Source organism: Syngnathus scovelli, chromosome 11, assembly GCF_024217435.2.
Source record: "Syngnathus scovelli strain Florida chromosome 11, RoL_Ssco_1.2, whole genome shotgun sequence".
NCBI classification, from domain to species: domain Eukaryota; kingdom Metazoa; phylum Chordata; class Actinopteri; order Syngnathiformes; family Syngnathidae; genus Syngnathus; species Syngnathus scovelli.
In genome coordinates, this window is record NC_090857.1 from 1,243,962 (window position 1) to 1,254,844 (window position 10,883).

Genomic DNA, 10,883 nt, shown 5'->3' on the forward strand with positions numbered 1-10,883 from the left:
TTACAGCTTTCTTTTGAGTGAAGCCGGCGGCTTCCAGTTGATCTGACAGGTTTGAGTTGCCCCAAAGCTGTGCTTCCAATGAAAAACCTGTTTGAGGTGACAGCTCCAAGGCCAACTGAGAGATAGAGAGAGGTGTGAATTCTGCCTCAACCTGCTCAGGCAGTTGTCTAAACTCGCAGGTAAAATGCAGGCTTAAAGCTGGCGCCCTTTCTGAATGGACACTCGCAAAAGGACACTCACTCCGACTTTAAGCAACAAACATTTCCCTCTTTTAAAGTTCATCAGGTCATTCATACTTTTTTTTTTTTTTTTTTTTTAACTCCAGACTGTGAGCAAATGATTCCTTCAGAAATGCTTGCAACTATGGAACTTTTGCCTATCCAGGTCTATCATGGTCAGCCAAAATTACAAACACGCTAAACTAGAGCTTGAAAATTACGACGCTTCTGTCCGTCACCAAATTGTCAGCTACGTTGGGGGAATCAGACGGTCAACCAAAATAGGGCCCATTGAGTTTAAATCGTTTCACTTCAAAACCAAAATAAATTCAAGGTTGCCTGTTATTATTATCATTTTGCTTTTTAACAAGTAGCCTCTCAACACACTTCTATCTTTCCACATTAAAATAGATGGAAATGCCCTTAAAGCGTTCAACGCCCCATAAAACTACATAATATAATTATATATGAATTTTGTTGAGAAAAATGACATTCTATAGACCTGTTTGTCATGATAAAATATCAGGATGAAATAATTAATATATTTTAAAGATAGTTTATGCAGCATGATTTTGTGAATACCACTGGTCTGCACACTTTGGCCACCAGATGGAAATATAATGCAAATTCGCGTACGTGCAAACACATACACACGCACACACACACGCGCGTATGCACGTAAGCGCACACACACACGCACACAATCAAATAATCAAAAACATGAATCAATAATTTTTTCTAAATAAACTCCAAAGTTGTGTCACTTGCAAGTATTATTTAATCATTTGAAAATCACTTTCCAAGAGCCACAGTTACATTTTGTCTTGGAAAAAACACATGGTACCTCACGAGGAATGCATCCTAGTGTAGATATGGACAGGGGGCAGAGATCTTGCTGAACAGAGTGGACATTTATAGACACTGTCAGCATTTAATGAGCACATTGTGGACCTTCATTTAATACCATGAATGGTTTACAAGCTGACTGTGCACCGTTTAACAAATATAGCCTTCATTTTCCCACTTTTCTTGTTTTGTTTTCACTTGTGATCAATATTTTATTATGACAGAGTGGACAAGTTACGTTTCTTGAAAATGACAAACAATTACATTTTTTTACAATCCACTATTTCAGCCTCCATTGAAGAAAGGCAAAATGCTGGTCATAATGTCACTGAAAACATCACACAGTTTCTTAATGTGGCACTTACCCCATAATGACACGCATGCAAAACGTTCAATGATTATGAAAATAGAATATACCAAATATGGTGGAAATGACTTTTTTTTAAACCAAATAACGCGTTGACAAAAAAAAAAAAAACATATTTCTTTTTGATTTAGTATGTGACCACTTATTACACACACTGTAGTTAGCAGAGTAGTGTGTGGTACATTCCAAATTTACAAACATTCATCCATCAATGGGGTAAAAAAAAAAAAATAGAATGAAGGAAATATTTGTAACCATTTTACTGGTATGTGTTTGCCCCCTCATAGGTAGGCAGACTAACGAGGTTACCTCAGAATCAGCCGCGCGCAAAGGCGCTCGAGTCCCGCCCCAAAGTTTGTTGATTGACGCTCACCAATGGCTCTTCTGCGGACGTCTTTTTTTCCGTTTCTCTCTCTCTCTCTCTCGCGCTCCCTCCCCCCTTCGCCTTCCAGTGTAGTGCGTTGATTTCATACCAAAGTCATACTTAACATTCCACTTATACTGTCAAACCTCCGGAGAAAATATTGGGGCGCAGAAATTGGCCCCAAAAGTCGCATCTTGAGCAAGTTTGTGTTGCGAGAAGGACGAATTGGAGCAAGGTAAGTTCCTGCAGAACGCTTCTTCTTAGCACCGAGGTTTCTTTTTTTTTTTCCCCCTGCCCTGCACGCTCACTCGCTCGCTGCGCTCCCTTCGTGAAGTTTTCGGATCATTGTCATTTTTGACATTTTTCCGCGGAGCGGGAGGGAAGGAAGGAAGGAAGGAAGGAAGGAAACACGCTGGTGTTGACTAGATGGTACTGTTGGATTCCTTTTACTGGAGAGTGGGAATAACTGCCGAGGAGTTGGGGGCTGCGACGCACACATACACACAAAAAAAAAGAAAAGAAAAAAAAAGATGTTTTGACAGCGAACAATCGCACCGACATGTGTGTTTTGTGTGTTTGTCGTTCCACGCAGTGGTTCTACCCGACAAGCACAGCAGAACCGTTTTGGAGCGATTTTGGAGTCGACTGCTTGAGTCTGGTTCGGAACTCTGCATTTGCTGAGGTAAGTGAAACTTTTTTTTATTTTTTTATTTACTACACTTGTTTGGTATTTGTCATGTTTTAAAACATTAATAATTAAATACTCAAAAGACACTGAAAATAAAGTTGATCTGTCTACCAGGTGCGATGATATTCAAGAGATTTTCAAGTGACAGGTCGTGTTTAATTGAATTGGCGGTGTAGATTACAATGGGATCAGATCATGGGTCGAATTCAATCTGATATTATTTAACAATGGTTTTAGGGCCTGGTCAAACTGGGATGTTGGTGTTGAATTTAAATGATTGCTTTTATTACATCAAAATTAAATTTATTTACAGTAGATTAGATCTGGATTGTATTTGGTATAAGCAAAATATGCAACTGCGACATATTCAGCAGATTTGTGTCCCTGTTAATATTGCCTGTATTAAATTCAAATTGGATCAGGTCTAGATTAAATTTGGTGTCAGGATACAGCTTCATCCAAGCTGATGTTGATCTGTCATAGTGATACAAGAACAAAAGTGTTAAATTCAAATGACTGTGTTCTCCAATAAAAAAAAAAAAAATATTGAATTTGGATCAGATCTGGAGTGAATTTGGTTTTATATAATAGCTTCTGAAACTCACATTCTGTCCGAATTAGATATTATTGAACAGATTTTTAGTGCCTGTTATTGTATTGTCAGCTGAGAATTCAAATGAGATCATATATGGTTAGCATTTGGTTTCATTATACTGACCCACATTTTGTCCGAATCTAATACTGATCATTGTGACTGAGACTGTCAGTGTTGAATTAAATTTGATCAGTGTCTCACATCTACCTATCTATCTATCTATCTATCTATCTATCTATCTATCTATCTATCTATCTATCTATCTATCTATCTATCTATCTATCTATCTATCTATCTATCTATCTATCTATCTATCTATCTATCTATCTATCTATCTATCTATCTATCTATCTATCTATCTATCTATCTATCTATCTATCTATCTATCTATCTTTATAGTGATGGTCTCTCATAGTGCTAATTATTGCAGGGCAAAATAAGCTTCTTTTTCTTTTTCCATGGGAAAATGACTGGTAATGTTCTCGTGTCAACGATTACGGGCCAAGCACGCAAAAGCAGGCACGTTTCAGGGTACCACTCGGTGACAAGCCATCATACGTAGTGGGTAATTATATAACGACAGGAGTGCCGCTTCAACCTCGAGTGACTTGTTGCTTTTTGTCTTGTTGACTCCTCTTTGACACCAGCCAAATGTTTCGCCCACATAGTGCGTTTTTATTTTTTTGCTTGCAGCTGAAATCACAGGGTTGATACAAACGGTAGAATGTAGTTTGTCAGGTTGGCAGCGGGTGAGCAGAAAAACCTGTTAATGTTTCAGTTTGGGTGCCTCTTTGTTGCAATCTAATTATCTTGTCACCTTGTCATTCTCTTTAGTTAGTTTGCGGGATTGTTGAAAAACAATTTAACAGGTATTTTCTTCTACTGTCTCACTTTATTTTTTTACATTTACTTTTTCAGTAAATAATCCATGCAGCATCACTACAAAACAATTCAAGTCTGTGTTTGTACACAGCAAAACAAGGGATGCGGCTTTTTTGCGTGCTCCAATTACTACTTTGTATGTACCAGTACTTGATAATGCCTCTATGTCATGTAACTGGAATGAAAATGTGTTTTATTTCAAGCTAATATTTTTCAAAATTGACATTGATCAAGATCAAATTGGAAGACACTTGGTCTTGTTTTTAAGACCATTTTTTGCAGAGTCAAGGAATGGCAACATACTGTAGTTAGTAACCAGATAAGCGAATCAGCTTCTATTTCTTCCTCTACTGCTACTCTGTTCTTTTTTTTGCTTCTGTGTGTTTTCCGACAGTGTGGATGCCCAGTGCAGCCTCTCAGAGGTGACCTTTGGTGGCACGCCAGACTTGTAATTTGGAAGAAGCTATAGTGTTATCAAGACTTGTCTGATCAACCGGAAGTCGCTAGCTTTTTTGAAATCAGCAAACTTTTTTTTTTTCTCAGGAGGGGCCTTCAAAAAAAAGAAAAAGTTGATTATTGAAATTGGCATCGGCCTAAAAAAATCCTTCCCAGTTGGCCCCTTAATGGTTTGCCTGTGTTGGCCTCCTGGAATACAACACACACTAGGAACGGTTTTATCATCATGTGGGTTCTTTCCCGTTTTTCGAGTGGCTTAAAAAGTGGGCACATGCATGTACTGTACGTTTGCGGACAGCGTTAGTGGCAAGCTGTCGTTTGAGCCATCTCGATCGGCGTCTTGTCTCGCAACATGTGGAAGTGATGTTCTTGAATGCAAACAAGCCGAGCCAAACATTGTTTTCCCGGTTTAATGTGACACGCCAAGAAGATGCTTTATAATAGATGCTGTCGGTCGGTCGGGGAGGGAAAATCTGGAAGGGATTAAGCGTTTCGCTGCTCCGACAGATTCCCTCCATTGTTCTTAAGAAGCGTCAATGTATCGTATCCCCGTGTTTCTCAGTCACTGTGGATTTAGCTTGTGTGGAAGGTTTTTCAACTCAGGCCGTGTCATTGAGGTCAATTAGATTACTTGGAAGTTGTTATCTGCTTTAAGTGTGTGTTTGCCTTTTTTTTTTCTTTTTTTCTTGACCCACCCCCTCTCCTCACCATACGCAGCTGTGTTCCTTCAGGATGTTTATCAGCTGCTCAGAGACAACGTTTTCTCTAGAAATACGCCACAACTAAAAAGAAAGCGTCTCATTTCCATTTCATGGAATGGAGAGCCTCGAGTGCGTCTTTTGTAGTTTTTGGACGCCGGGCCGTCGACCGTTTGGCGGCGGCAGCAGCAGCGGCGGCTTCACCCATTTGTGTCTAATGGGACCCGTTTGTGCGCAGCTTGCTTTTGCCTTTTTAGCAGCAGGCCCAGACGTGGTCACACGGCCCAAATGGTGGACACTTCCCCTTCTGTTAGGTCAGCCTGAAACAAATACCTCGTCTGTGTGTGTGTGTGTGTGTGTGTGATGAGCACACAGAGCGGGCCTCACAGTGAAGCGCGAGGCTCTCAGCAGAAGGACATTAATGACAATTATGCGCTACAATATGGAGTTTGATGGACACGCAGCCAAAAAAGGCAGATTGCGCAAACAGATGCTGAGCCTCAATCGGCAAAAAAATCGGCTTTTCAATGGATCTGAAGCTAATACATTTGTTTTTGGCTTATAAAATAGCAAGTTTACCACGGACTCCCAATATGTCCTCATCTATGGTAATTATTGATGACCTCGGTGCAGCCAAGCATAGCCTTCAAATTGTCACGTGAAATGAAATGCTAGATTTATTGATGTTCTCGGAAGGTTTTTTGTAATGACTGAATTTGATGTCAGTTGACAGGTGTCACTCAGGAATCAGACCTGTTTGACAAAGGTTAAGGTGATTCCGAAGAGCTCCACTTCAGTCCTTCTTCCAAGGCATTCATATGTTGACTGGTGGCGGGCCTCCGTCAGCCTTCTTGGGGACCTTGAGAACATTTGAGTCCAGTATGTTAGCCAAGTGTTTACTTGGTGACTCAGGTCCCTGCCTTCAGATCATTAGCAAGTTCTTGTCATGTACTTTGAGGTCGTCGCTCCCTTAACCTTTTCCCAGGGAAAGTCTCACGTGGAGCTCCAGACAATCCGTGTTTGTTGTTTTGGAATAACTCCACCAGGACTTGTCACCAACTTCTTTAGTTTTGCTCATGATGGGAGAGATTGGGTAGAATATTCTGAATCATCACAAAACCATCCATTTTCTAAAGTGTTTTATCTTCACAAAGGTTGCGTGTGTGTATGCGCTGGAGCCTACTGTGTCTTTGGGCAATAGGCGGGGTACACACTGAACTGGTAAGCATCCTTAAAAATTTAACTTCTTTATAAGTGAGCAAATTCATCAGGTCATCATATATGATTTCTCCGGCTGACAATATCGTGCAATAATTGTCACAGAGTGTCCAGTCCATCATTAGTGTCTGAACGCTAATAGGCGGCGGTAGAGATTTACTCCATCTCCTCCACACCATGACCTAGATAATTTGCTGAGGCGATGCAGGGGAGCGCTTGGGAACACATTTATTTTATTTTATTTTTGACGTTGTTTGCCTTGCCCGACCCTTCGAGTGACGTTCCACATCAAAGCGCCGTTAAAAAAGAGGGAGAGGGGCAAATAACTAGCTATGAGGTTACAAGTGTGTGGGCTATTTAGATAAGCACGCACACACAAACACAACGTAGCAGTGTGTCACACTCCAGTTGTGGTGACCCAAGGGCACTCATGTGAAAGCACTTTAATCCCCTGGTTAGGGCTGTTTGGGTTGGGGGAGGATCTCCCTCAGCGGCTCAGAGGTATTAATTTTAGTTGCTCTTATTATAACAGTGCGCAATTGTCCGAATGGAAGGCCCGTTCTGAATAGGCCCACATTAAGTGTGCAACAAAGTTGGCTCACAGTTCCATGATGAAAATCCCCTTTCATTGCTCCCCAACACTCCAATTAAATCCATGGGCCTTGGCGGCGTTTAATCGCTTTTTCATGCCACAACTTCTACGTTGAGATGAATCCGCTAGCTGCAAGGCCGTGCATGTCCTGGAGCCTTTACTGATTATGACTTGTAAACCGCTCCTCGCCACAAAATGACCAATCCAGGCGAGATTGGTTTCCCTCCGCTACATTCTCTGGAATCTTTCCGATTTTTTTTTCCGTCCAAAATATGCTGATTCAGGCTTTCAGCTGCAAAGAAAAAAGAAAGGAGAAAAGAAAGAGCGGCAGCAAGCCTGGCGCGCCGCGCCGCGCCGTGCCGCTCGCCTCTCTGCTTGTCAGTCTTTCCTTTCCAGATGGATTCACGTTTAATTCTCACGTGGAGGATGACGATTGGAAGGTGATCAAAGTCGCCTTTACTTTGCCTATAAAAACGAGGGATTTTTTGTCATGACATAAAAGGAATTGACAAAATCATCCGGGCGCTCACTTCTACTGTCCTGTTATTAGTATTTTTTGTCTTCATACTGATGCATAAATATGCTGCATTAGCATAGAAGGTAGCCACAGTTTTGCTCATTCTGGTCACTGAATAAAGTAGTCACATGACATAAAGTTGGAGGAAATGATTGTCAAGTCAGGCTTTATTAACTTGAAATATTAATGATATTCATTTTATAATGTCAAGTTACACAATTTTGCTGGATCTCTGTGTGAAACTTTGGAGGGACTTGAAAACAAGTAAGGCTGAATTTCCAAAACCTTTTAAAATCAATAATTAAGACATTTTTTAATCAATAAATAAATTTTAAGTACGATTTTATTTTTTTTCAATTATAAAAGAGCCCCAATTATTTATATATGATTTTGCTATTTGGGTTTCACTGTATTTTGAAACAATAACGGTGTTTGCACTTTATACTGTCATATGGATGCTTGGAGAGTTTCTTGTGTGTGTATTTGAGGAATCACAGTTGAGGCGACATTCTTGCTTTGTAAAAGGCATTGGAACATAAGTGCGTCGTCTTTTGTTCTGGATGTGATTTGCGATTTACCAAAATAAATCTTTGAAAGGCAAAATGTTCTTTGTAAAAGGCATTGGCAGATAAGTGCCTTGTCTTTTGTTCTGGATGTGATTTGCAATTTATCAAAACAAATCTTTGAAAGGCAAAATGTTTGGAATAGGAGTTAGAATGTGTGGCGGGCGATGTTATTTCCACGTGGTAAATGAGTCTTCCTGTAAGTGAGACTTTACTCTCAACTCCATTGTTTTTCTCTCAGCTGGTATCACAGTGCAAATGTTTGAGTTGACAAGGGATTGTGCACGCATGTGTGAGTTGCACCCATACGTACGTGTGTGTGTGTGTGTGAGAGAGTGTGTGTGCCGCTCACTCTCAGCTCTGATTGTTTCCTGAGCTCTGGGCCAGATAGGAAGTAGGAGGAAGTTATTGGAGGAGCTGCAGCAAATTTATTAGGAGCAAACACACATTTAAGAGGAGCAGGAGGGCAGCTCGACTCCAATTTTTATATCTTACTATTTTGTGAGGGAAGAAGTGGAAAACACTGAGCGAAAAGTTCTTAAAATGGGAGCCTAAAGCCATGTTCTTGTCACAGAGCAGCAAGCTGAAAGGGTTGCTTTCTCCTGTAATATGACCTTTTTGAACAGCTGCTCCTTTCGGCTGCCAAGTCCTGTTGTTTCCCCTGTCAAGTGTTTGCGTGTGTGCAGAGGGGTGTCGCCGTCGGAGTTTTGCAGGTCTCTCGTACGGACCCAAATCGCTCGTGTGCGCCCTGCAACATTAGACCGACTTGTGGCTTCGCGTGTGAAGACCAAACACTTTCAACTTTAAAGACAATATCACATGAAAAGACCCTAAACGACAAACACAATCGAATTGGTGGAAATGTGTTCACAACATGCGTACGTGTCAAGGGAAAGGGAGTCGGGATATTACACTCGGCAAAGCCACCTGGCATTTTATTATGTGATTATTCTCCCCTAGTCACGTCGCTAAATAGTACATCAATCACCAGCTCATATCAGAAAAGTTCCAAAAGATATATTTCAAACCCAAACTATACGTTTTTTTCTTCAGTAAGTGCGAGATGATCAATCATCAAAATGACAAATAGCCCCAGCACGCTGACAATGTGCCTTTTCACAGTGGCCTAAGCATCTGCCAGACTCTAGACGAGAAAAACAGCACCGTGGAATCTCGTGATTTTTTAAAATCCTTTTGACCAAGCTAAGAAGGGGTCATGAACTCATTCTCTGCTGTTCATGTTCATCTATACATAGATATACGTACATCTATGTACTATATTGGGAGTGCGTTTCTGCTTGCTAGGACAATGATGAGGGACAGAAATGAAAACAATCAATTCAATATTCTGCCTTTGCCCTCTTGTCTCCCGTTTAACAAGAATAGGCCTCTTGTCCTTTCTAGGAAAACGTCTCACCCTTCCCTGTTGTGTAGAAAATCCCTGCAAATGCAAACCTCTTTTTCCTGCTTTACCAGCTGCTTTCTTCCATGTGACTCACTAGTAATGACTGATTTCAGTGGCATATTTCCGCACTCCTTCGACATTCTCTCCCCCAAAGAAGAAGGGAAACGGCGATAAATTGTGGCCGCTCGCTAGTGGGACTAGCGCTGAGGTCATCGGGATTGCAGAGAACAGGAAGTAGCCAGGTGGTCGTGGTTGGGTGCTGAGAAGACGGCAAGGAAAGAAGGATGGTGTGAATGGCGGCGGTGGCGGCGTTTGAATGAACGTGCACATGCAGCAGCAGCAGCAGCAGCAGCACTATTTACATTCCTGCTGCACATTGGAATTTTCTTGCATGTTGGTCTGGGCGTCCCGTGGCCTGACTCCCAGAAAGTGGGAGGGCTGTTCTATGAGTTGTGTGTCAAGTTTGAGTCTTTCATTGTGTGTCATCTAGTGACAATTTTCGTCAGCTCTTTCACAATATTTTTGTCCTATCCTTTGCAGTTTCTCTATCTCTCTCTGTATCGAGAATTTCTTGAAATGTGTTTGTCTAACTTTGAAATGGTGCCGTAAATGCTAAAAAAAAAACAGGCCTTGGGTGTATTTAAATGCAGTATTACTCTCTTGTGTATATTTCACTTATTAGTCTGAAGTATGTGTCTGAAGTATTGGCTGGGACTCAGTTACTCAAGACGGCCTAAAAACGTGTTCTCGGTACAGCCCTAATTTTGTTTCCTTTTAAGTGCTTGGTGGAAACCACAAGACATACAATGAAAGGATGCACCGAAACAGGCTTCACTTCCAAACCCCAAAGTGGAAGCAAAGTTGGACTCGATCCCCTCCCCGCCGACCCCCTCCGCTCTCTGGACAAACCGACCAACCAACCAGCCAGCCAACCAAGCGACCAACTATCTGGCTGAGCCACAAGCACCCCACTCCTCCCTTTCACTGGTCTCCTGTCCTTATTTGGGTAGAGACGTTCCCATCGCTGGGTGGGGAAGTCGGACAAGGAAAGGGGGGAGACTGGGCCGGGCGGGCGCGTCGGTTTGACACAAGGGAGGCAGTGAGCGCTCGCAGCCCTTTCTTAATAAGGACATGTCTGGAATTCAGGTCGCACTCTGTGCGAAGCACCTCACTTGAACAAGCTGGCCGTGCCCTCGCATCTGCATGTTTTCCTTCCTACTGCGGCTCTCTCGGTGGGAGACGTTTGTCTTCTAGCTACCCCGCACATTACTCACCACTTTTATTATTTTTATCAAAGCCTCACACAAACCAGCCACCATATCCGGGGGTAACGCATCGCACGAGCGTCTCCCGGGCAAGCTCATTTTGCAGTGTTGAGTTCTTAACACGAGGTTAACGGGGTCTGCCTTTGCCTTTGCCGAGGCTTCGCCTGTTAAAATTAGCAACCTGACGAGAGGTTATTTGTCAAACTCGA